Raw genomic sequence first — 23,055 nt, 5'->3', positions numbered from 1 at the left:
CTATAGTCTTCATAGGGATCCGAAATATCTCTTCTCAGATTCCACAGAAATAAGGATAGCAAAGAGATCCACGATATGCAAATGTAACTCTGTGACGGAAGTCACACATCACAGAGCAGTTTCTCAGAAAGCTTCTTTCCAGATTTCATCTGAGGATAATTCCTTTTTCACCATAGCCCTCTATGGGCTTCCAAATATCACTTTGACAATTCCACAAGAACTGTCTTAGCGAAAGGCTTCTTGAGGGGAAAGCTGTAACTCTGTGAGAGGATTTCACAGAACACAAAGAAGTTTCTCAGAAAGCTTCTTTCTCTTTGTTATCGGAGGATATTTCCTTTGGCTCTATAGTCTTTAAAGGGATCCGAAATATCTGTTCTCAGATTTCACAGAAATAAGGCTTAGCAAAGAGATCCACGAAATACAGATGTAACTCTGTGAGTGAAAGTCACACAACACAGAGCAGTTTCTCAGAAAGCTTTTTTCCAGATTTCATCTGAGGATATGTCCTTTTTCACCATAGCTGTCTATGGGGTTCCAAATATCACTTTGCCAATTCCATAAGAACTGTCATAGCGAAAGGCTTCTTGAGGGGAAAGCTGTAACTCTGTGAGATGATTTCACAGAACACAAAGAATTTTCTCAGAAAGCTTCTTTCTCTGTTTTATCGGAGGATATTTCCTTTGGCCCTATAGTCTTCAGAGGGATCCGAAATATCTGTTCTCAGATTCCACAGAAATAAGGCTAGCGAAGAGATCCAGAAAATACCGATGTAACTCTGTGAGTGGAAGTCACACATCACAGAGCAGTTTCTCAGAAAGCTTCTTTCCAGATTTCATCGGAGGATATTTCCTTTTTCACCATAGCCCTCTATGGGCTTCCAAATATCACTTTGCCAATTCCACAAGAACTGTCTTAGCGAAAGGCTTCTTGAGGGGAAAGCTGTAACTCTGTGAGATCATTTCACAGAACACAAATAAGTTTCTCAGAAAGCTTCTTTGTCTTTGTTATCGGAGGATAATTCATTTGGCCCTATAGTGATCAAAGGGATCCGAAATATCTGTTCTCAGATTCCACAGAAATAAGGCTAGCAAAGAGATCCACGAAATACAGATGTAACTCTGTGTGTGGAAGTCACACATCACAGAGCAGTTTCTCAGAAAGCTTCTTTCCAGATTTCATCTGAGGATATTTCCTTTTTCACCATAGCCCTCTAAGGGCTACCAAATATCACTTTGGCAATTCCACAAGAACTGTCTTAGCGAAAGGCTTCTTGAGGGGAAAGCTGTAACTCTGTGAGATGATTTCACAGAACACAAAGAAGTTTCTCAGAAAGCTTCTTTCTCTTTGTTATCGGAGGATATTTCCTTCGGCCCTATAGTCTTCAAAGGGATCCGAAATATCTCTTCACAGATTCCACAGAAATAAGGGTAGCAAAGAGATCCACGAAGTACAGATGTAAATCTGTGAGTGCAAGTCACACATCACAGAGCACTTTCTCAGAAAGCTTCTTTCCAGATTTCATCTGAGGATATTTCCTTTTTCACCATAGACCTCTATGGGCTTCCAAATATCACTTTGCCAATTCCACAAGAACTGTCTTAGCGAAAGGCTTCTTGAGGGGAAAGCTGTAACTCTGTGAGATGATTTCACAGAACACAAAGAAGTTTCTCAGAAAGCTTCTTTTTCTTTGTTATCGGAAGATATTTCCTTTGGCCCTATAGTCTTCAAAGGGATCCGAAATATCTCTTCTCAGATTCCACAGAAATAAGGCTAGCAAAAAGATCCACGAAATACAGATGTAACTCTGTGAGTGGAAGTCACACATCACAGAGCAGTTTCTCAGAAAGCTTCTTTCCAGATTTCATCTGAGGATATTTCCTTTTTCACCATAGCCCTCTATGGGCTTCCAAATATCACTTTGCCAATTCCATAAGAACTGTATTAGCGAAAGGCTTCTTGTGGGGAAAGCTGTAACTCTGTGAGATGATTTCACAGAACACAAAGAAGTTTCTCAGAAAGCTTCTTTCTCTTTGTTATCGGAGGATATTTCCTTTGGCCCTATAGTCTTCAAAGGGATCCGAAATATCTGTTCTCAGATTCCACAGAAATAAGGCTAGCAAAGAGATCTACGAATTACAGATGTAACTCTGTGAGTGGAAGTCACACATCACAGAGCAGTTTCTCAGAAAGCTTCTTTCCAGATTTCATCGGAGGATATTTCCTTTTTGACCATAGCCCTCTATGGGCTTCCAAGTATCACTTTGCCAATTCCACAAGAACTGTCTGAGCTAAAGGCTTCTTGAGGGGAAAGCTGTAACTCTGTGAGACGATTTCACAGAACACAAAGAAGTTTCTCAGAAAGCTTCTTTCTCTTTGTTATCGGAGGATATTTCCTTTCGTCCTATAGTCTTCATAGGGATCCGAAATATCTCTTCTCAGATTCCACAGAAATAAGGATAGCAAAGAGATCCACGATATGCAAATGTAACTCTGTGACGGAAGTCACACATCACAGAGCAGTTTCTCAGAAAGCTTCTTTCCAGATTTCATCTGGGGATATTTCCATTTTCACCATAGCCCTCTATGGGCTTCCAAATATCACTTTGCCAATTCCACAAGAACTGTCTTAGCGAAAGGCTTCCTGAGGGGAAAGCTCTAACTCTGTGAGATGATTTCACAGAACACAAAGAAGTTTCTCAGAAAGCTTCTTTCTCTTTGTTATCGGAGGATATTTTCTTTGGACCTATAGTCTTCAAAGGGATCCGAAATATCTGTTCTCAGATTCCACAGAAATAAGGCTAGCAAAGAGATCCACGAAATACAGATGTAACTCTCTGAGTGGAAGTCACACTTCACAGAGCAGTTTCTCAGAAAGCTTCTTTCCAGATATCATCTGAGGATATTTCCTTTTTCACCATAGCCCTCTATGGGCTTCCAAATATCACTTTGCCAATTCCAGAAGAACTGTCTTAGCGAAAGGCTTCTTGAGGGGAAAGCTGTAACTCTGTGAGATGATTTCACAGAACACAAAGAAGTTTCTCAGAAAGCTTCTTTCTCTTTGTTATCGGAGGATATTTCCTTTGGCCCTATAGTCTTCAAAGGGATCCGAAATATCTGTTCTCAGATTCCACAGAAATAAGCCTAGCAAAGAGATCCACGAAATACAGAGGTAACTCGGTGAGGGGAAGTCACACATCACAGAGCAGTTTCTCAGAAAGCTTCTTTCCAGATTTCATCTGAGGATATTTCCTTTTTCACCATAGCCCTCTATGGGCTTCCAAATATCACTTTTCCAATTCCACAAGAACTGTCTGAACGAAAGGCTTCTTGAGGGGAAAGCTGTAACTCTGTGAGATGATTTCACAGAACACAAAGAAGTTTCTCAGAAAGCTTCTTCCTCTTTGTTATCGGAGGATATTTCCTTTGGCCCTATAATCTTCAAAGGGATCCGAAATCTCTGTTCTCAGATTCCACAGAAATAAGGCTAGCAAAGAGATCCACGAAATACACATGTAACTCTGTGAGTGAAAGTAACACATGACAGAGCAGTTTCTCAGAAAGCTTCTTTCCAGATTTCATCGGAGGATATTTCCTTTTTGACCATAGCCCTCTATGGGCTTCCAAATATCACTTTGCCAATTCCACAAGAACTGTCTTAGCGAAAGGCTTCCTGAGGGGAAAGCTGTAACTCTGTGAGATGATTTCAGAGAACACAAAGAAGCTTCTCAGAAAGCTTCTTTCTCTTTGTTATCGGAGGATATTTCCTTTGGCCCTATAGTCTTCAAAGGGATCCGAAATATCTGTTCTCAGATTCCACAGAAATAAGGCTAGCAAAGAGATCCACGAAATACAGATGTAACTCTCTGAGTGGAAGTCACACTTCACAGAGCAGTTTCACAGAAAGCTTCTTTCCAGATATCATCTGAGGATATTTCCTTTTTCACCATAGCCCTCTATGGGCTTCCAAATATCACTTTGCCAATTCCACATTAACTGTGTTAGCGAAAGGCTTCTTGAGGGGAAAGCTGTAACTCTGTGAGATGATTTCACAGAACACAAAGAAGTTTCTCAGAAAGCTTCTTTCTCTTTGTTATCGGAGGATATTTCCTTTGGCCCTATAGTCTTCAAAGGGATCCGAAATATCTGTTCTCAGATTCCACAGAAATAAGGCTAGCAAAGAGATCCACGAAATACAGATGTATCTCTATGAGTGGAAGTCACACATCACAGAGCAATTTCTCAGAAAGCTTCTTTCCAGATTTCATCTGAGGATATTTCCTTTTTCACCATAGCCCTCTATGGGCTTCCAAATATCACTTTGCCAATTCCTCAAGAACTGTCTTAGCGAAAGGCTTCTTGAGGGGAAAGCTGTAACTCTGTGAGATGATTTCACAGAACACAAAGAAGTTTCTCAGAAAGCTTCTTTCTCTTTGTTATCGGAGGATAATTCATTTGGCCCTATAGTCTTCAAAGGGATCCGAAATATCTGTTCTCAGATTCCACAGAAATAAGGCTAGCAAAGAGATCCACGAAATACAGATGTAACTCTGTGAGTGGAAGTCACACATCACAGAGCAGTTTCTCAGAAAGCTTCTTTCCAGATTTCATCTGAGGATATTTCCTTTTTCACCATAGCCCTCTAAGGGCTACCAAATATCACTTTGGCAATTCCACAAGAACTGTCTTAGCGAAAGGCTTCTTGAGGGGAAACTGTAACTCTGTGAGATGATTTCACAGAACACAAAGAAGTTTCTCAGAAAGCTTCTTTCTCCTTGTTATCGGAGGATATTTCCTTTGGCCCTATAGTCTTCAAAGGGATCCGAAATATCTCTTCTCAGATTCCACAGAAATAAGGGTAGCAAAGAGATCCACGAAATACAGATGTAACTCTGTGAGTGGAAGTCACACATCACAGAGCAGTTTCTCAGAAAGCTTCTTTCCAGATTTCATCTGAGGATATTTCCTTTTTCACCATAGACCTCTATGGCCTCCAAATATCACTTTGCCAATTCCACAAGAACTGTCTTAGCGAAAGGCTTCTTGAGGGGAAAGCTGTAACTCTGTGAGATGATTTCACAGAACACAAAGAAGTTTCTCAGAAAGCTTCTTTTTCTTTGTTATCGGAAGATATTTCCTTTGGCCCTATAGTCTTCAAAGGGATCCGAAATATCTCTTCTCAGATTCCACAGAAAAAAGGCTAGCAAAAAGATCCACGAAATACAGATGTAACTCTGTGATTGGAAGTCACACATCACAGAGGAGTTTCTCAGAAAGCTTCTTTCCAGATTTCATCTGAGGATATTTCCTTTTTCACCATAGCCCTCTATGGGCTTCCAAATATCACTTTGCCAATTCCTCAAGAACTGTCTTAGCGAAAGGCTTCTTGAGGGGAAAGCTGTAACTCTGTGAGATGATTTCACAGAACACAAAGAAGTTTCTCAGAAAGCTTCTTTCTCTTTGTTATCGGAGGATAATTCATTTGGCCCTATAGTGTTCAAAGGGATCCGAAATATCTGTTCTCAGATTCCACAGAAATAAGGCTAGCAAAGAGATCCACGAAATACAGATGTAACTCTGTGAGTGGAAGTCACACATCACAGAGCAGTTTCTCAGAAAGCTTCTTTCCAGATTTCATCTGAGGATATTTCCTTTTTCACCATAGCCCTCTAAGGGCTACCAAATATCACTTTGGCAATTCCACAAGAACTGTCTTAGCGAAAGGCTTCTTGAGGGGAAAGCTGTAACTCTGTGAGATGATTTCACAGAACACAAAGAAGTTTCTCAGAAAGCTTCTTTCTCTTTGTTATCGGAGGATATTTCCTTTGGCCCTATAGTCTTCAAAGGGATCCGAAATATCTCTTCTCAGATTCCACAGAAATAAGGGTAGCAAAGAGATCCACGAAATACAGATGTAACTCTGTGAGTGGAAGTCACACATCACAGAGCAGTTTCTCAGAAAGCTTCTTTCCAGATTTCATCTGAGGATATTTCCTTTTTCACCATAGACCTCTATGGGCTTCCAAATATCACTTTGCCAATTCCACAAGAACTGTCTTAGCGAAAGGCTTCTTGAGGGGAAAGCTGTAACTCTGTGAGATGATTTCACAGAACACAAAGAAGTTTCTCAGAAAGCTTCTTTTTCTTTGTTATCGGAAGATATTTCCTTTGGCCCTATAGTCTTCAAAGGGATTCGAAATATCTCTTCTCAGATTCCACAGAAATAAGGCTAGCAAAAAGATCCACGAAATACAGATGTAACTCTGTGAGTGGAAGTCACACATCACATAGCAGTTTCTCAGAAAGCTTCTTTCCAGATTTCATCTGAGGATATTTCCTTTTTCACCGTAGCCCTGTATGGGCTTCCAAATATCACTTTGCCAATTCCACAAGAAATATCATGGCGAAAGGCTTCTTGAGGGGAAAGCTGTAACTCTGTGAGATGATTTCACAGAACACAAAGAAGTTTCTCAGAAAGCTTCTTTCTCTTTGTTATCAGAGGATATTTCCTTTGGCCCTATAGTCTTCAAAGGGATCCGAAATATCTGTTCTCAGATTCCACAGAAATAAGGCTAGCAAAGAGATCCACGAAATACAGATATAACTCTCTGAGTGGAAGTCACACATCACAGAGCAGTTTCTCAGAAAGCTTCTTTTCAGATTTCATCTGAGGATATTTCCTTTTTCACAATAGCCCTCTATGTGCTTCCAAATATCACTTTGACAATTCCACAAGAACTGTCTTTGCGAAAGGCTTCTTGAGGGGAAAGCTGTAACTCTGTGAGATGATTTGACAGAACACAAAGAAGTTTCTCAGAAAGCTTCTTTCTCTTTGTTATCGCAGGATACTTCCTTTGGCCCTATAGTCTTCAAAGGGATCCGAAATATCTGTTCTCAGATTCCACCGAAATAAGGCTAGCAAAGAGATCCACGAAATACAGATGTAACTCTGTGAGTGGAAGTCACACATCACAGAGGAGTTTCTCAGAAAGCTTCTTTCCAGATTTCATCTGAGGATATTTCCTTTTTCACCATAGCCCTCTATGGGCTTCCAAATATCACTTTGCCAATTCCACAAGAACTGTCTTATCGAAAGTCTTCCTGAGGGGAAAGCTGTAACTCTGTGAGATGATTTCAGAGAACACAAATAAGATTCTCAGAAAGCTTCTTTCTCTTTGTTATCGGAGGATAATTCCTTTGGCCCTATAGTCTTCAAAGGGATCCGAAATATCTCTTTTCAGATTCCACAGAAATAAGGCTAGCAAAGAGATCCACGAAATACAGATGTAACTCTCTGAGTGGAAGTCACACTTCACAGAGCAGTTTCTCAGAAAGCTTCTTTTCAGATTTCATGGGAGGATATTTCCTTTTTCACCATAGCCCTCTATGGGCTTCCAAATATCATTTTGCCAATTCCACAAGAACTGTCTTAGCGAAAGGCTTCTTGAGGGGAAAGCTGTAACTCTGTGAGATGATTTCACAGAACACAAAGAAGTTTCTCAGAAAGCTTCTTTCTCTTTGTTATCGGAGGATATTTCCTTTGCCCTATAGTCTTCAAAGGGATCCGAAATATCTGTTCTCAGATTCCACAGAAATAAGGCTAGCAAAGAGACCCACGAAATACAGATGTAACTCTCTGAGTGGAAGTCACACTTCACAGAGCAGTTTCTCAGAAAGCTTCTTTCCAGATATCATCTGAGGATATTTCCCTTTTTCAACATAGCCCTCTACGGGCCCCCAAATATCACTTTGCCAATTCCACAAGAACTGTCTTAGTGAAAGGCTTCTTGAGGGGAAAGCTGTAACTCTGTGAGATGATTTCACAGAACACAAAGAAGTTTCTCAGAAAGCTTCTTTCTCTTTGTTATCGGAGGATATTTCCTTTGGCCCTATAGTCTTCAAAGGGATCCGAAATATCTGTTCTCAGATTCCACAGAAATAAGGCTAGCAAAGAGATCCACGAAATACAGATGTAACTCTGTGAGTGGAAGTCAAACATCACAGAGCAGTTTCTCAGAAAGCTTCTTTCCAGATTTCATCTGAGGATATTTCCTTTTTCACCATAGCCCTCTATGGGCTTCCAAATATCACTTCGCCAATTCCACAAGAACTGTCTTAGAGAAAGGCTTCTTGAGGGGAAAGCTGTAACTCTGTGAGATGATTTCACAGAACACAAAGAAGTTTCTCCGAAAGCTTCTTTCTCTTTGTTATCGGAGGATATTTCCTTTGTCCCTATAATCTTCAAAGGGTTCCGAAATATCTGTTCTCAGATTCCACCGAAATAAGGCTAGAAAAGAGATCCACGAAATACAGATGTAACTCTGTGAGTGGAAGTCACACATCACAGAGCAGTTTCTCAGAAAGCTTCTTTCCAGATTTCATCTGAGGATATTTCCTTTTTCACCATAGCCCTCTATGGGCTTCCAAATATCACTTTGCCAATTCCACAAGAACTGTCTTAGCGAAAGGCTTCTTGAGGGGAAAGCTGTAACTCTGTGAGATGATTTCACAGAACACAAAGAAGTTTCTCAGAAAGCTTCTTTCTCTTTGTTATCGGAGGATATTTCCTTTGGCCCTATAGTCTTCAAAGGGATCCGAAATATCTCTTCTCAGATTCCACTGAAAGAAGGCTAGCAAAGAGATCCACGAAACAGATGTAACTCTGTGAGTGGAAGACACACATCACAGAGCAGTTTCTCAGAAAGCTTCTTTCCAGATCTCATCTGAGGATATTTCCTTATTCACCATAGCCCTCTATGAGTTTCCAAGTATCACTTTGCCAATTCCACAAGAATTATCTTAGCGAAAGACTTCTTGAGGGGAACGCTGTAACTCTGTGAGATGATTTCACGGAACACAAAGAAGTTTCTCAGAAGGCTTCTTTCTCTTTCTTATCGGAGGATATTTCCTTTGGCCCTATAGTCTTCAAAGAGATCCGAAATATCTGTTCTCAGATTCCACAGAAATAAGGCTAGCAAAGAGATCCACGAAATACAGATGTAACTCTGTGAGGTGAATTAACAGAACACTAAGCAGTTTCTCAGAAACCTTCTTTACAGATTTCATCTGAGGATATTTCCTTTTTCACCATAGCCCTCTATGGGCTTCCAAATATCACTTTTCCAATTCCACAAGAACTGTCTTAGCGAAAGGCTTCTTGAGGGGAAAGCTGTAACTCTGAGATGATTTCACAGAACACAAAGAAGTTTCTCAGAAAGCTTCTTTCTCTTTGTTATCGGAGGATATTTCCTTTGGCCCTATAGTCTTCATAGGGATCCGAAATATCTGTTCTCAGATTCCACAGAAATAAGGCTAGCAAAGAGATCCACGAAATACAGAGGTAACTCGGTGAGTGGAAGTCACACATCACAGAGCCGTTTCTCAGAAAGCTTCTTTCCAGATTTCATCTGAGGATATTTCCTTTTTCACCATAGCCCTCTATGGGCTTCCAAATATCACTTTTCCAATTCCACAAGAACTGTCTGAACGAAAGGCTTCTTGAGGGGAAAGCTGTAACTCTGTGAGATGATTTCACAGAACACAAAGAAGTTTCTCAGAAAGCTTCTTCCTCTTTGTTATCGGAGGATATTTCCTTTGGCCCTATAATCTTCAAAGGGATCCGAAATCTCTGTTCTCAGATTCCACAGAAATAAGGCTAGCAAAGAGATCCACGAAATACACATGTAACTCTGTGAGTGAAAGTCACACATGACAGAGCAGTTTCTCAGAAAGCTTCTTTCCAGATTTCATCGGAGGATATTTCCTTTTTGACCATAGCCCTCTATGGGCTTCCAAATATCACTTTGCCAATTCCACAAGAACTGTCTTAGCGAAAGGCTTCCTGAGGGGAAAGCTGTAACTCTGTGAGATGATTTCAGAGAACACAAAGAAGCTTCTCAGAAAGCTTCTTTCTCTTTGTTATCGGAGGATATTTCCTTTGGCCCTATAGTCTTCAAAGGGATCCGAAATATCTGTTCTCAGATTCCACAGAAATAAGGCTAGCAAAGAGATCCACGAAATACAGATGTAACTCTCTGAGTGGAAGTCACACTTCACAGAGCAGTTTCACAGAAAGCTTCTTTCCAGATATCATCTGAGGATATTTCCTTTTTCACCATAGCCCTCTATGGGCTTCCAAATATCACTTTGCCAATTCCACATTAACTGTGTTAGCGAAAGGCTTCTTGAGGGGAAAGCTGTAACTCTGTGAGATGATTTCACAGAACACAAAGAAGTTTCTCAGAAAGCTTCTTTCTCTTTGTTATCGGAGGATATTTCCTTTGGCCCTATAGTCTTCAAAGGGATCCGAAATATCTGTTCTCAGATTCCACAGAAATAAGGCTAGCAAAGAGATCCACGAAATACAGATGTATCTCTATGAGTGGAAGTCACACATCACAGAGCAATTTCTCAGAAAGCTTCTTTCCAGATTTCATCTGAGGATATTTCCTTTTTCACCATAGCCCTCTATGGGCTTCCAAATATCACTTTGCCAATTCCTCAAGAACTGTCTTAGCGAAAGGCTTCTTGAGGGGAAAGCTGTAACTCTGTGAGATGATTTCACAGAACACAAAGAAGTTTCTCAGAGGGCTTCTTTCTCTTTGTTATCGGAGGATAATTCATTTGGCCCTACAGTCTTCAAAGGGATCCGAAATATCTGTTCTCAGATTCCACAGAAATAAGGCTAGCAAAGAGATCCACGAAATACAGATGTAACTCTGTGAGTGGAAGTCACACATCACAGAGCAGTTTCTCAGAAAGCTTCTTTCCAGATTTCATCTGAGGATATTTCCTTTTTCACCATAGCCCTCTAAGGGCTACCAAATATCACTTTGGCAATTCCACAAGAACTGTCTTAGCGAAAGGCTTCTTGAGGGGAAAGCTGTAACTCTGTGAGATGATTTCACAGAACACAAAGAAGTTTCTCAGAAAGCTTCTTTCTCCTTGTTATCGGAGGATATTTCCTTTGGCCCTATAGACTTCAAAGGGATCCGAAATATCTCTTCTCAGATTCCACAGAAATAAGGGTAGCAAAGAGATCCACGAAATACAGATGTAACTCTGTGAGTGGAAGTCACACATCACAGAGCAGTTTCTCAGAAAGCTTCTTTCCAGATTTCGTCTGAGGATATTTCCTTTTTCACCATAGACCTCTATGGCCTCCAAATATCACTTTGCCAATTCCACAAGAACTGTCTTAGCGAAAGGCTTCTTGAGGGGAAAGCTGTAACTCTGTGAGATGATTTCACAGAACACAAAGAAGTTTCTCAGAAAGCTTCTTTTTCTTTGTTATCGGAAGATATTTCCTTTGGCCCTATAGTCTTCAAAGGGATCCGAAATATCTCTTCTCAGATCCAACAGAAAAAAGGCTAGCAAAAAGATCCACGAAATACAGATGTAACTCTGTGATTGGAAGTCACACATCACAGAGGAGTTTCTCAGAAAGCTTCTTTCCAGATTTCATCTGAGGATATTTCCTTTTTCACCAGAGCCCTCTATGGGCTTCCAAATATCACTTTGCCAATTCCTCAAGAACTGTCTTAGCGAAAGGCTTCTTGAGGGGAAAGCTGTAACTCTGTGAGATGATTTCACAGAACACAAAGAAGTTTCTCAGAAAGCTTCTTTCTCTTTGTTATCGGAGGATAATTCATTTGGCCCTATAGTGTTCAAAGGGATCCGAAATATCTGTTCTCAGATTCCACAGAAATAAGGCTAGCAAAGAGATCCACGAAATACAGATGTAACTCTGTGAGTGGAAGTCACACATCACAGAGCAATTTCTCAGAAAGCTTCTTTCCAGATTTCATCTGAGGATATTTCCTTTTTCACCATAGCCCTCTAAGGGCTACCAAATATCATTTTGGCAATTCCACAAGAACTGTCTTAGCGAAAGGCTTCTTGAGGGGAAAGCTGTAACTCTGTGACATGATTTCACAGAACACAAATAAGTTTCTCAGAAAGCTTCTTTCTCTTTGTTATCGGAGGATATTTCCTTTGGCCCTATAGTCTTCAAAGGGATCCGAAATATCTGTTCTCAGATTCCCCAGAAATAAGGCTAGCAAAGAGATCCACGAAATACAGAGGTAACTCTGTGAGTGGAAGTCACACATCACAGAGCAGTTTCTCAGAAAGCTTCTTTCCAGATTTCATCTGAGGATATTTCCTTTTTCACCGTAGCCCTCTATGGGCTTCCAAATGTCACTTTTCCAATTCCACAAGAACTGTCTTAGCGAAAATCTTCTTGAGGGGAAAGCTGTAACTCTGTGAGATGATTTCACAGAACACAAAGAAGTTTCTCAGAAAACTTCTTTCCCTTTGTTATCGGAGGATATTTCCTTTGGCCCTATAGTCTTCAAAGGGATCCGAAATATCTGTTCTCAGATTCCACAGAAATAAGGCTAGCAAAGAGATCCACGAATTACAGATGTAACTCTGTGAGTGGAAGTCACACATCACAGAGCAGTTTCTCAGAAAGCTTCTTTCCAGATTTCATCGGAGGATATTTCCTTTTTGACCATAGCCCTCTATGGGCTTCCAAGTATCACTTTGCCAATTCCACAAGAACTGTCTTAGCTAAAGGCTTCTTGAGGGGAAAGCTGTAACTCTGTGAGATGATTTCACAGAACACAAAGAAGTTTCTCAGAAAGCTTCTTTCTCTTTGTTATCGGAGGATATTTCCTTTCGTCCTATAGTCTTCATAGGGATCCGAAATATCTCTTCTCAGATTCCACAGAAATAAGGATAGCAAAGAGATCCACGATATGCAAATGTAACTCTGTGAGGGAAGTCACACATCACAGAGCAGTTTCTCAGAAAGCTTCTTTCCAGATTTCATCTGAGGATATTTCCTTTTTCACCATAGCCCTCTAAGGGCTACCAAATATCACTTTGGCAATTCCACAAGAACTGTCTTAGCGAAAGGCTTCTTGAGGGGAAAGCTGTAACTCTGTGAGATGATTTCACAGAACACAAAGAAGTTTCTCAGAAAGCTTCTTTCCAGATTTCATCTGAGGATATTTCCTTTTTCACCATAGCCCTCTATGGGCTTCCAAATATCACTTTGCCAATTCCACAAGAACTGTCTTAGCGAAAGTCTTCCTGAGGGGAAAGCTGTAACTCTTTGAGATGATTTCAGAGAACACAAATAAGATTCTCAGAAAGCTTCTTTCTCTTTGTTATCTGAGGATAATTCCTTTGGCCCTATAGTCTTCAAAGGGATCCGAAATATCTCTTTTCAGATTCCACAGAAATAAGGCTAGCAAAGAGATCCACGAAATACAGATGTAACTCTCTGAGTGGAAGTCACACTTCACAGAGCAGTTTCTCAGAAAGCTTCTTTTCAGATTTCATCGGAGGATATTTCCTTTTTCACCATAGCCCTCTATGGGCTTCCAAATATCATTTTGCCAATTCCACAAGAACTGTCTTAGCGAAAGGCTTCTTGAGGGGAAAGCTGTAACTCTGTGAGATGATTTCACAGAACACAAAGAAGTTTCTCAGAAAGCTTCTTTCTCTTTGTTATCGGAGGATATTTCCTTTGCCCTATAGTCTTCAAAGGGATCCGAAATATCTGTTCTCAGATTCCACAGAAATAAGGCTAGCAAAGAGACCCACGAAATACAGATGTAACTCTCTGAGTGGAAGTCACACTTCACAGAGCAGTTTCTCAGAAAGCTTCTTTCCAGATATCATCTGAGGATATTTCCCTTTTTCAACATAGCCCTCTACGGGCCCCCAAATATCACTTTGCCAATTCCACAAGAACTGTCTTAGTGAAAGGCTTCTTGAGGGGAAAGCTGTAACTCTGTGAGATGATTTCACAGAACACAAAGAAGTTTCTCAGAAAGCTTCTTTCTCTTTGTTATCGGAGGATATTTCCTTTGGCCCTATAGTCTTCAAAGGGATCCGAAATATCTGTTCTCAGATTCCACAGAAATAAGGCTAGCAAAGAGATCCACGAAATACAGATGTAACTCTGTGAGTGGAAGTCAAACATCACAGAGCAGTTTCTCAGAAAGCTTCTTTCCAGATTTCATCTGAGGATATTTCCTTTTTCACCATAGCCCTCTATGGGCTTCCAAATATCACTTCGCCAATTCCACAAGAACTGTCTTAGAGAAAGGCTTCTTGAGGGGAAAGCTGTAACTCTGTGAGATGATTTCACAGAACACAAAGAAGTTTCTCCGAAAGCTTCTTTCTCTTTGTTATCGGAGGATATTTCCTTTGTCCCTATAATCTTCAAAGGGTTCCGAAATATCTGTTCTCAGATTCCACCGAAATAAGGCTAGAAAAGAGATCCACGAAATACAGATGTAACTCTGTGAGTGGAAGTCACACATCACAGAGCAGTTTCTCAGAAAGCTTCTTTCCAGATTTCATCTGAGGATATTTCCTTTTTCACCATAGCCCTCTAAGGGCTACCAAATATCATTTTGGCAATTCCACAAGAACTGTCTTAGCGAAAGGCTTCTTGAGGGGAAAGCTGTAACTCTGTGAGATGATTTCACAGAACACAAATAAGTTTCTCAGAAAGCTTCTTTCTCTTTGTTATCGGAGGATATTTCCTTTGGCCCTATAGTCTTCAAAGGGATCCGAAATATCTCTTCTCAGATTCCACTGAAAGAAGGCTAGCAAAGAGATCCACGAAACAGATGTAACTCTGTGAGTCGAAGACACACATCACAGAGCAGTTTCTCAGAAAGCTTCTTTCCAGATCTCATCTGAGGATATTTCCTTATTCACCATAGCCCTCTATGGGTTTCCAAGTATCACTTTGCCAATTCCACAAGAATTATCTTAGCGAAAGACTTCTTGAGGGGAACGCTGTAACTCTGTGAGATGATTTCACGGAACACAAAGAAGTTTCTCAGAAGGCTTCTTTCTCTTTCTTATCGGAGGATATTTCCTTTGGCCCTATAGTCTTCAAAGGGATCCGAAATATCTGTTCTCAGATTCCCCAGAAATAAGGCTAGCAAAGAGATCCACGAAATACAGAGGTAACTCTGTGAGTGGAAGTCACACATCACAGAGCAGTTTCTCAGAAAGCTTCTTTCCAGATTTCATCTGAGGATATTTCCTTTTTCACCGTAGCCCTCTATGGGCTTCCAAATGTCACTTTTCCAATTCCACAAGAACTGTCTTAGCGAAAATCTTCTTGAGGGGAAAGCTGTAACTCTGTGAGATGATTTCACAGAACACAAAGAAGTTTCTCAGAAAACTTCTTTCCCTTTGTTATCGGAGGATATTTCCTTTGGCCCTATAGTCTTCAAAGGGATCCGAAATATCTGTTCTCAGATTCCACAGAAATAAGGCTAGCAAAGAGATCCACGAATTACAGATGTAACTCTGTGAGTGGAAGTCACACATCACAGAGCAGTTTCTCAGAAAGCTTCTTTCCAGATTTCATCGGAGGATATTTCCTTTTTGACCATAGCCCTCTATGGGCTTCCAAGTATCACTTTGCCAATTCCACAAGAACTGTCTTAGCTAAAGGCTTCTTGAGGGGAAAGCTGTAACTCTGTGAGATGATTTCACAGAACACAAAGAAGTTTCTCAGAAAGCTTCTTTCTCTTTGTTATCGGAGGATATTTCCTTTCGTCCTATAGTCTTCATAGGGATCCGAAATATCTCTTCTCAGATTCCACAGAAATAAGAATAGCAAAGAGATCCACGATATGCAAATGTAACTCTGTGAGGGAAGTCACACATCACAGAGCAGTTTCTCAGAAAGCTTCTTTCCAGATTTCATCTGAGGATATTTACTTTTTCACCATAGCCCTCTAAGGGCTACCAAATATCACTTTGGCAATTCCACAAGAACTGTCTTAGCGAAAGGCTTCTTGAGGGGAAAGCTGTAACTCTGTGAGATGATTTCACAGAACACAAAGAAGTTTCTCAGAAAGCTTCTTTCTCCTTGTTATCGGAGGATATTTCCTTTGGCCCTATAGTCTTCAAAGGGATCCGAAATATCTCTTCTCAGATTCCACAGAAATAAGGGTAGCAAAGAGATCCACGAAATACAGATGTAACTCTGTGAGTGGAAGTCACACATCACAGAGCAGTTTCTCAGAAAGCTTCTTTCCAGATTTCATCTGAGGATATTTCCTTTTTCACCATAGACATCTATGGCCTCGAAATATCACTTTGCCAATTCCACAAGAACTGTCTTAGCGAAAGGCTTCTTGAGGGGAAAGCTGTAACTCTGTGAGATGATTTCACAGAACACAAAGAAGTTTCTCAGAAAGCTTCTTTTTCTTTGTTATCGGAAGATATTTCCTTTGGCCCTATAGTCTTCAAAGGGATCCGAAATATCTCTTCTCAGATTCCACAGAAAAAAGGCTAGCAAAAAGATCCACGAAATACAGATGTAACTCTGTGATTGGAAGTCACACATCACAGAGGAGTTTCTCAGAAAGCTTCTTTCCAGATTTCATCTGAGGATATTTCCTTTCACCATAGCCCTCTATGGGCTTCCAAATATCACTTTGCCAATTCCTCAAGAACTGTCTTAGCGAAAGGCTTCTTGAGGGGAAAGCTGTAACTCTGTGAGATGATTTCACAGAACACAAAGAAGTTTCTCAGAAAGCTTCTTTATCTTTGTTATCGGAGGATAATTCATTTGGCCCTATAGTGTTCAAAGGGATCCGAAATATCTGTTCTCAGATTCCACAGAAATAAGGCTAGCAAAGAGATCCACGAAATACAGATGTAACTCTGTGAGTGGAAGTCACACATCACAGAGCAGTTTCTCAGAAAGCTTCTTTCCAGATTTCATCTGAGGATATTTCCTTTTTCACCATAGCCCTCTAAGGGCTACCAAATATCACTTTGGCAATTCCACAAGAACTGTCTTAGCGAAAGGCTTCTTGAGGGGAAAGCTGTAACTCTGTGAGATGATTTCACAGAACACAAAGAAGTTTCTCAGAAAGCTTCTTTCTCTTTGTTATCGGAGGATATTTCCTTTGGCCTTATAGTCTTCAAAGGGATCCGAAATATCTCTTCTCAGATTCCACAGAAATAAGGGTAGCAAAGAGATCCACGAAATACAGATGTAACTCTGTGAGTGGAAGTCACACATCACAGAGCAGTTTCTCAGAAAGCTTCTTTCCAGATTTCATCTGAGGATATTTCCTTTTTCACCATAGACCTCTATGGGCTTCCAAATATCACTTTGCCAATTCCACAAGAACTGTCTTAGCGAAAGGCTTCTTGAGGGGAAAGCTGTAACTCTGTGAGATGATTTCACAGAACACAAAGAAGTTTCTCAGAAAGCTTCTTTTTCTTTGTTATCGGAAGATATTTCCTTTGGCCCTATAGTCTTCAAAGGGATTCGAAATATCTCTTCTCAGATTCCACAGAAATAAGGCTAGCAAAAAGATCCACGAAATACAGATGTAACTCTGTGAGTGGAAGTCACACATCACTGAGCAGTTTCTCAGAAAGCTTCTTTCCAGATTTCATCTGAGGATATTTCCTTTTTCACCGTAGCCCTCTATGGGCTTCCAAATATCACTTTGCCAATTCCACAAGAAATATCATGGCGAAAGGCTTCTTGAGGGGAAAGCTGTAACTCTGTGAGATGATTTCACAGAACACAAAGAAGTTTCTCAGAAAGCTTCTTTCTCTTTGTTATCAGAGGATATTTCCTTTGGCCCTATAGTCTTCAAAGGGATCCGAAATATCTGTTCTCAGATTCCACAGAAATAAGGCTAGCAAAGAGATCCACGAAATACAGATATAACTCTCTGAGTGGAAGTCACACATCACAGAGCAGTTTCTCAGAAAGCTTCTTTTCAGATTTCATCTGAGGATATTTCCTTTTTCACAATAGCCCTCTATGTGCTTCCAAATATCACTTTGACAATTCCACAAGAACTGTCTTTGCGAAAGGCTTCTTGAGGGGAAAGCTGTAACTCTGTGAGATGATTTGACAGAACACAAAGAAGTTTCTCAGAAAGCTTCTTTCTCTTTGTTATCGCAGGATACTTCCTTTGGCCCTATAGTCTTCAAAGGGATCCGAAATATCTGTTCTCAGATTCCACCGAAATAAGGCTAGCAAAGAGATCCACGAAATACAGATGTAACTCTGTGAGTGGAAGTCACACATCACAGAGGAGTTTCTCAGAAAGCTTCTTTCCAGATTTCATCTGAGGATATTTCCTTTTTCACCATAGCCCTCTATGGGCTTCCAAATATCACTTTGCCAATTCCACAAGAACTGTCTTAGCGAAAGTCTTCCTGAGGGGAAAGCTGTAACTCTTTGAGATGATTTCAGAGAACACAAATAAGATTCTCAGAAAGCTTCTTTCTCTTTGTTATCGGAGGATAATTCCTTTGGCCCTATAGTCTTCAAAGGGATCCGAAATATCTCTTTTCAGATTCCACAGAAATAAGGCTAGCAAAGAGATCCACGAAATACAGATGTAACTCTCTGAGTGGAAGTCACACTTCACAGAGCAGTTTCTCAGAAAGCTTCTTTTCAGATTTCATCGGAGGATATTTCCTTTTTCACCATAGCCCTCTATGGGCTTCCAAATATCATTTTGCCAATTCCACAAGAACTGTCTTAGCGAAAGGCTTCTTGAGGGGAAAGCTGTAACTCTGTGAGATGATTTCACAGAACACAAAGAAGTTTCTCAGAAAGATTCTTTCTCTTTGTTATCGGAGGATATTTCCTTTGCCCTATAGTCTTCAAAGGGATCCGAAATATCTGTTCTCAGATTCCACAGAAATAAGGCTAGCAAAGAGACCCACGAAATACAGATGTAACTCTGTGAGTGGAAGTCACACATCACATAGCAGTTTCTCAGAAAGCTTCTTTCCAGATATCATCTGAGGATATTTCCCTTTTTCAACATAGCCCTCTACGGGCCCCCAAATATCACTTTGCCAATTCCACAAGAACTGTCTTAGTGAAAGGCTTCTTGAGGGGAAAGCTGTAACTCTGTGAGATGATTTCACAGAACACAAAGAAGTTTCTCAGAAAGCTTCTTTCTCTTTGTTATCGGAGGATATTTCCTTTGGCCCTATAGTCTTCAAAGGGATCCGAAATATCTGTTCTCAGATTCCACCGAAATAAGGCTAGCAAAGAGATCCACGAAATACAGATGTAACTCTGTGAGTGGAAGTCAAACATCACAGAGCAGTTTCTCAGAAAGCTTCTTTCCAGATTTCATCTGAGGATATTTCCTTTTTCACCATAGCCCTCTATGGGCTTCCAAATATCACTTCGCCAATTCCAAAAGAACTGTCTTAGAGAAAGGCTTCTTGAGGGGAAAGCTGTAACTCTGTGAGATGATTTCACAGAACACAAAGAAGTTTCTCCGAAAGCTTCTTTCTCTTTGTTATCGGAGGATATTTCCTTTGTCCCTATAATCTTCAAAGGGTTCCGAAATATCTGTTCTCAGATTCCACCGAAATAAGGCTAGAAAAGAGATCCACGAAATACAGATGTAACTCTGTGAGTGGAAGTCACACATCACAGAGCAGTTTCTCAGAAAGCTTCTTTCCAGATTTCATCTGAGGATATTTCCTTTTTCACCATAGCCCTCTATGGGCTTCCAAATATCACTTTGCCAATTCCACAAGAACTGTCTTAGCGAAAGGCTTCTTGAGGGGAAAGCTGTAACTCTGTGAGATGATTTCACAGAACACAAAGTAGTTTCTCAGAAAGCTTCTTTCTCTTTGTTATCGGAGGATATTTCCTTTGGCCCCATAGTCTTCAAAGGGATTCGAAATATCTCTTCTCAGATTCCACTGAAAGAAGGCTAGCAAAGAGATCCACGAAACAGATGTAACTCTGTGAGTGGAAGACACACATCACAGAGCAGTTTCTCAGAAAGCTTCTTTCCAGATCTCATCTGAGGATATTTCCTTATTCACCATAGCCCTCTATGGGTTTCCAAGTATCACTTTGCCAATTCCACAAGAATTATCTTAGCGAAAGACTTCTTGAGGGGAACGCTGTAACTCTGTGAGATGATTTCACGGAACACAAAGAAGTTTCTCAGAAGGCTTCTTTCTCTTTCTTATCGGAGGATATTTCCTTTGGCCCTATAGTCTTCAAAGAGATCCGAAATATCTGTTCTCAGATTCCACAGAAATAAGGCTAGCAAAGAGATCCACGAAATACAGATGTAACTCTGTGAGGTGAATTAACAGAACACTAAGCAGTTTCTCAGAAACCTTCTTTACAGATTTCATCTGAGGATATTTCCTTTTTCACCATAGCCCTCTATGGGCTTCCAAATATCACTTTTCCAATTCCACAAGAACTGTCTTAGCGAAAGGCTTCTTGAGGGGAAAGCTGTAACTCTGAGATGATTTCACAGAACACAAAGAAGTTTCTCAGAAAGCTTCTTTCTCTTTGTTATCGGAGGATATTTCCTTTGGCCCTATAGTCTTCATAGGGATCCGAAATATCTGTTCTCAGATTCCACAGAAATAAGGCTAGCAAAGAGATCCACGAAATACAGAGGTAACTCGGTGAGTGGAAGTCACACATCACAGAGCAGTTTCTCAGAAAGCTTCTTTCCAGATTTCATCTGAGGATATTTCCTTTTTCACCATAGCCCTCTATAGGCTTCCAAATATCACTTTTCCAATTCCACAAGAACTGTCTGAACGAAAGGCTTCTTGAGGGGAAAGCTGTAACTCTGTGAGATGATTTCACAGAACACAAAGAAGTTTCTCAGAAAGCTTCTTCCTCTTTGTTATCGGAGGATATTTCCTTTGGCCCTATAATCTTCAAAGGGATCCGAAATCTCTGTTCTCAGATTCCACAGAAATAAGGCTAGCAAAGAGATCCACGAAATACACATGTAACTCTGTGAGTGAAAGTCACACATGACAGAGCAGTTTCTCAGAAAGCTTCTTTCCAGATTTCATCGGAGGATATTTCCTTTTTGACCATAGCCCTCTATGGGCTTCCAAATATCACTTTGCCAATTCCACAAGAACTGTCTTAGCGAAAGGCTTCCTGAGGGGAAAGCTGTAACTCTGTGAGATGATTTCAGAGAACACAAAGAAGCTTCTCAGAAAGCTTCTTTCTCTTTGTTATCGGAGGATATTTCCTTTGGCCCTATAGTCTTCAAAGGGATCCGAAATATCTGTTCTCAGATTCCACAGAAATAAGGCTAGCAAAGAGATCCACGAAATACAGATGTAACTCTCTGAGTGGAAGTCACACTTCACAGAGCAGTTTCACAGAAAGCTTCTTTCCAGATATCATCTGAGGATATTTCCTTTTTCACCATAGCCCTCTATGGGCTTCCAAATATCACTTTGCCAATTCCACATTAACTGTGTTAGCGAAAGGCTTCTTGAGGGGAAAGCTGTAACTCTGTGAGATGATTTCACAGAACACAAAGAAGTTTCTCAGAAAGCTTCTTTCTCTTTGTTATCGGAGGATATTTCCTTTGGCCCTATAGTCTTCAAAGGGATCCGAAATATCTGTTCTCAGATTCCACAGAAATAAGGCTAGCAAAGAGATCCACGAAATACAGATGTATCTCTATGAGTGGAAGTCACACATCACAGAGCAATTTCTCAGAAAGCTTCTTTCCAGATTTCATCTGAGGATATTTCCTTTTTCACCATAGCCCTCTATGGGCTTCCAAATATCACTTTGCCAATTCCTCAAGAACTGTCTTAGCGAAAGGCTTCTTGAGGGGAAAGCTGTAACTCTGTGAGATGATTTCACAGAACACAAAGAAGTTTCTCAGAAAGCTTCTTTCTCTTTGTTATCGGAGGATAATTCATTTGGCCCTACAGTCTTCAAAGGGATCCGAAATATCTGTTCTCAGATTCCACAGAAATAAGGCTAGCAAAGAGATCCACGAAATACAGATGTAACTCTGTGAGTGGAAGTCACACATCACAAAGCAGTTTCTCAGAAAGCTTCTTTCCAGATTTCATCTGAGGATATTTCCTTTTTCACCATAGCCCTCTAAGGGCTACCAAATATCACTTTGGCAATTCCACAAGAACTGTCTTAGCGAAAGGCTTCTTGAGGGGAAAGCTGTAACTCTGTGAGATGATTTCACAGAACACAAAGAAGTTTCTCAGAAAGCTTCTTTCTCCTTGTTATCGGAGGATATTTCCTTTGGCCCTATAGTCTTCAAAGGGATCCGAAATATCTCTTCTCAGATTCCACAGAAATAAGGGTAGCAAAGAGATCCACGAAATACAGTTGTAACTCTGTGAGTGGAAGTCACACATCACAGAGCAGTTTCTCAGAAAGCTTCTTTCCAGATTTCGTCTGAGGATATTTCCTTTTTCACCATAGACCTCTATGGCCTCCAAATATCACTTTGCCAATTCCACAAGAACTGTCTTAGCGAAAGGCTTCTTGAGGGGAAAGCTGTAACTCTGTGAGATGATTTCACAGAACACAAAGAAGTTTCTCAGAAAGCTTCTTTTTCTTTGTTATCGGAAGATATTTCCTTTGGCCCTATAGTCTTCAAAGGGATCCGAAATATCTCTTCTCAGATTCCACAGAAAAAAGGCTAGCAAAAAGATCCACGAAATACAGATGTAACTCTGTGATTGGAAGTCACACATCACAGAGGAGTTTCTCAGAAAGCTTCTTTCCAGATTTCATCTGAGGATATTTCCTTTTTCACCATAGCCCTCTATGGGCTTCCAAATATCACTTTGCCAATTCCTCAAGAACTGTCTTAGCGAATGGCTTCTTGAGGGGAAAGCTGTAACTCTGTGAGATGATTTCACAGAACACAAAGAAGTTTCTCAGAAAGCTTCTTTCTCTTTGTTATCGGAGGATAATTCATTTGGCCCTATAGTGTTCAAAGGGATCCGAAATATCTGTTCTCAGATTCCACAGAAATAAGGCTAGCAAAGAGATCCACGAAATACAGATGTAACTCTGTGAGTGGAAGTCACACATCACAGAGCAGTTTCTCAGAAAGCTTCTTTCCAGATTTCATCTGAGGATATTTCCTTTTTCACCATAGCCCTCTAAGGGCTACCAAATATCACTTTGGCAATTCCACAAGAACTGTCTTAGCGAAAGGCTTCTTGAGGGGAAAGCTGTAACTCTGT

The sequence above is a fragment of the Macaca nemestrina genome, chromosome 16 (assembly GCF_043159975.1).
Source record: "Macaca nemestrina isolate mMacNem1 chromosome 16, mMacNem.hap1, whole genome shotgun sequence".
Lineage (NCBI taxonomy): Eukaryota > Metazoa > Chordata > Mammalia > Primates > Cercopithecidae > Macaca > Macaca nemestrina.
Note: the sequence above shows the minus strand (reverse complement) of the source record.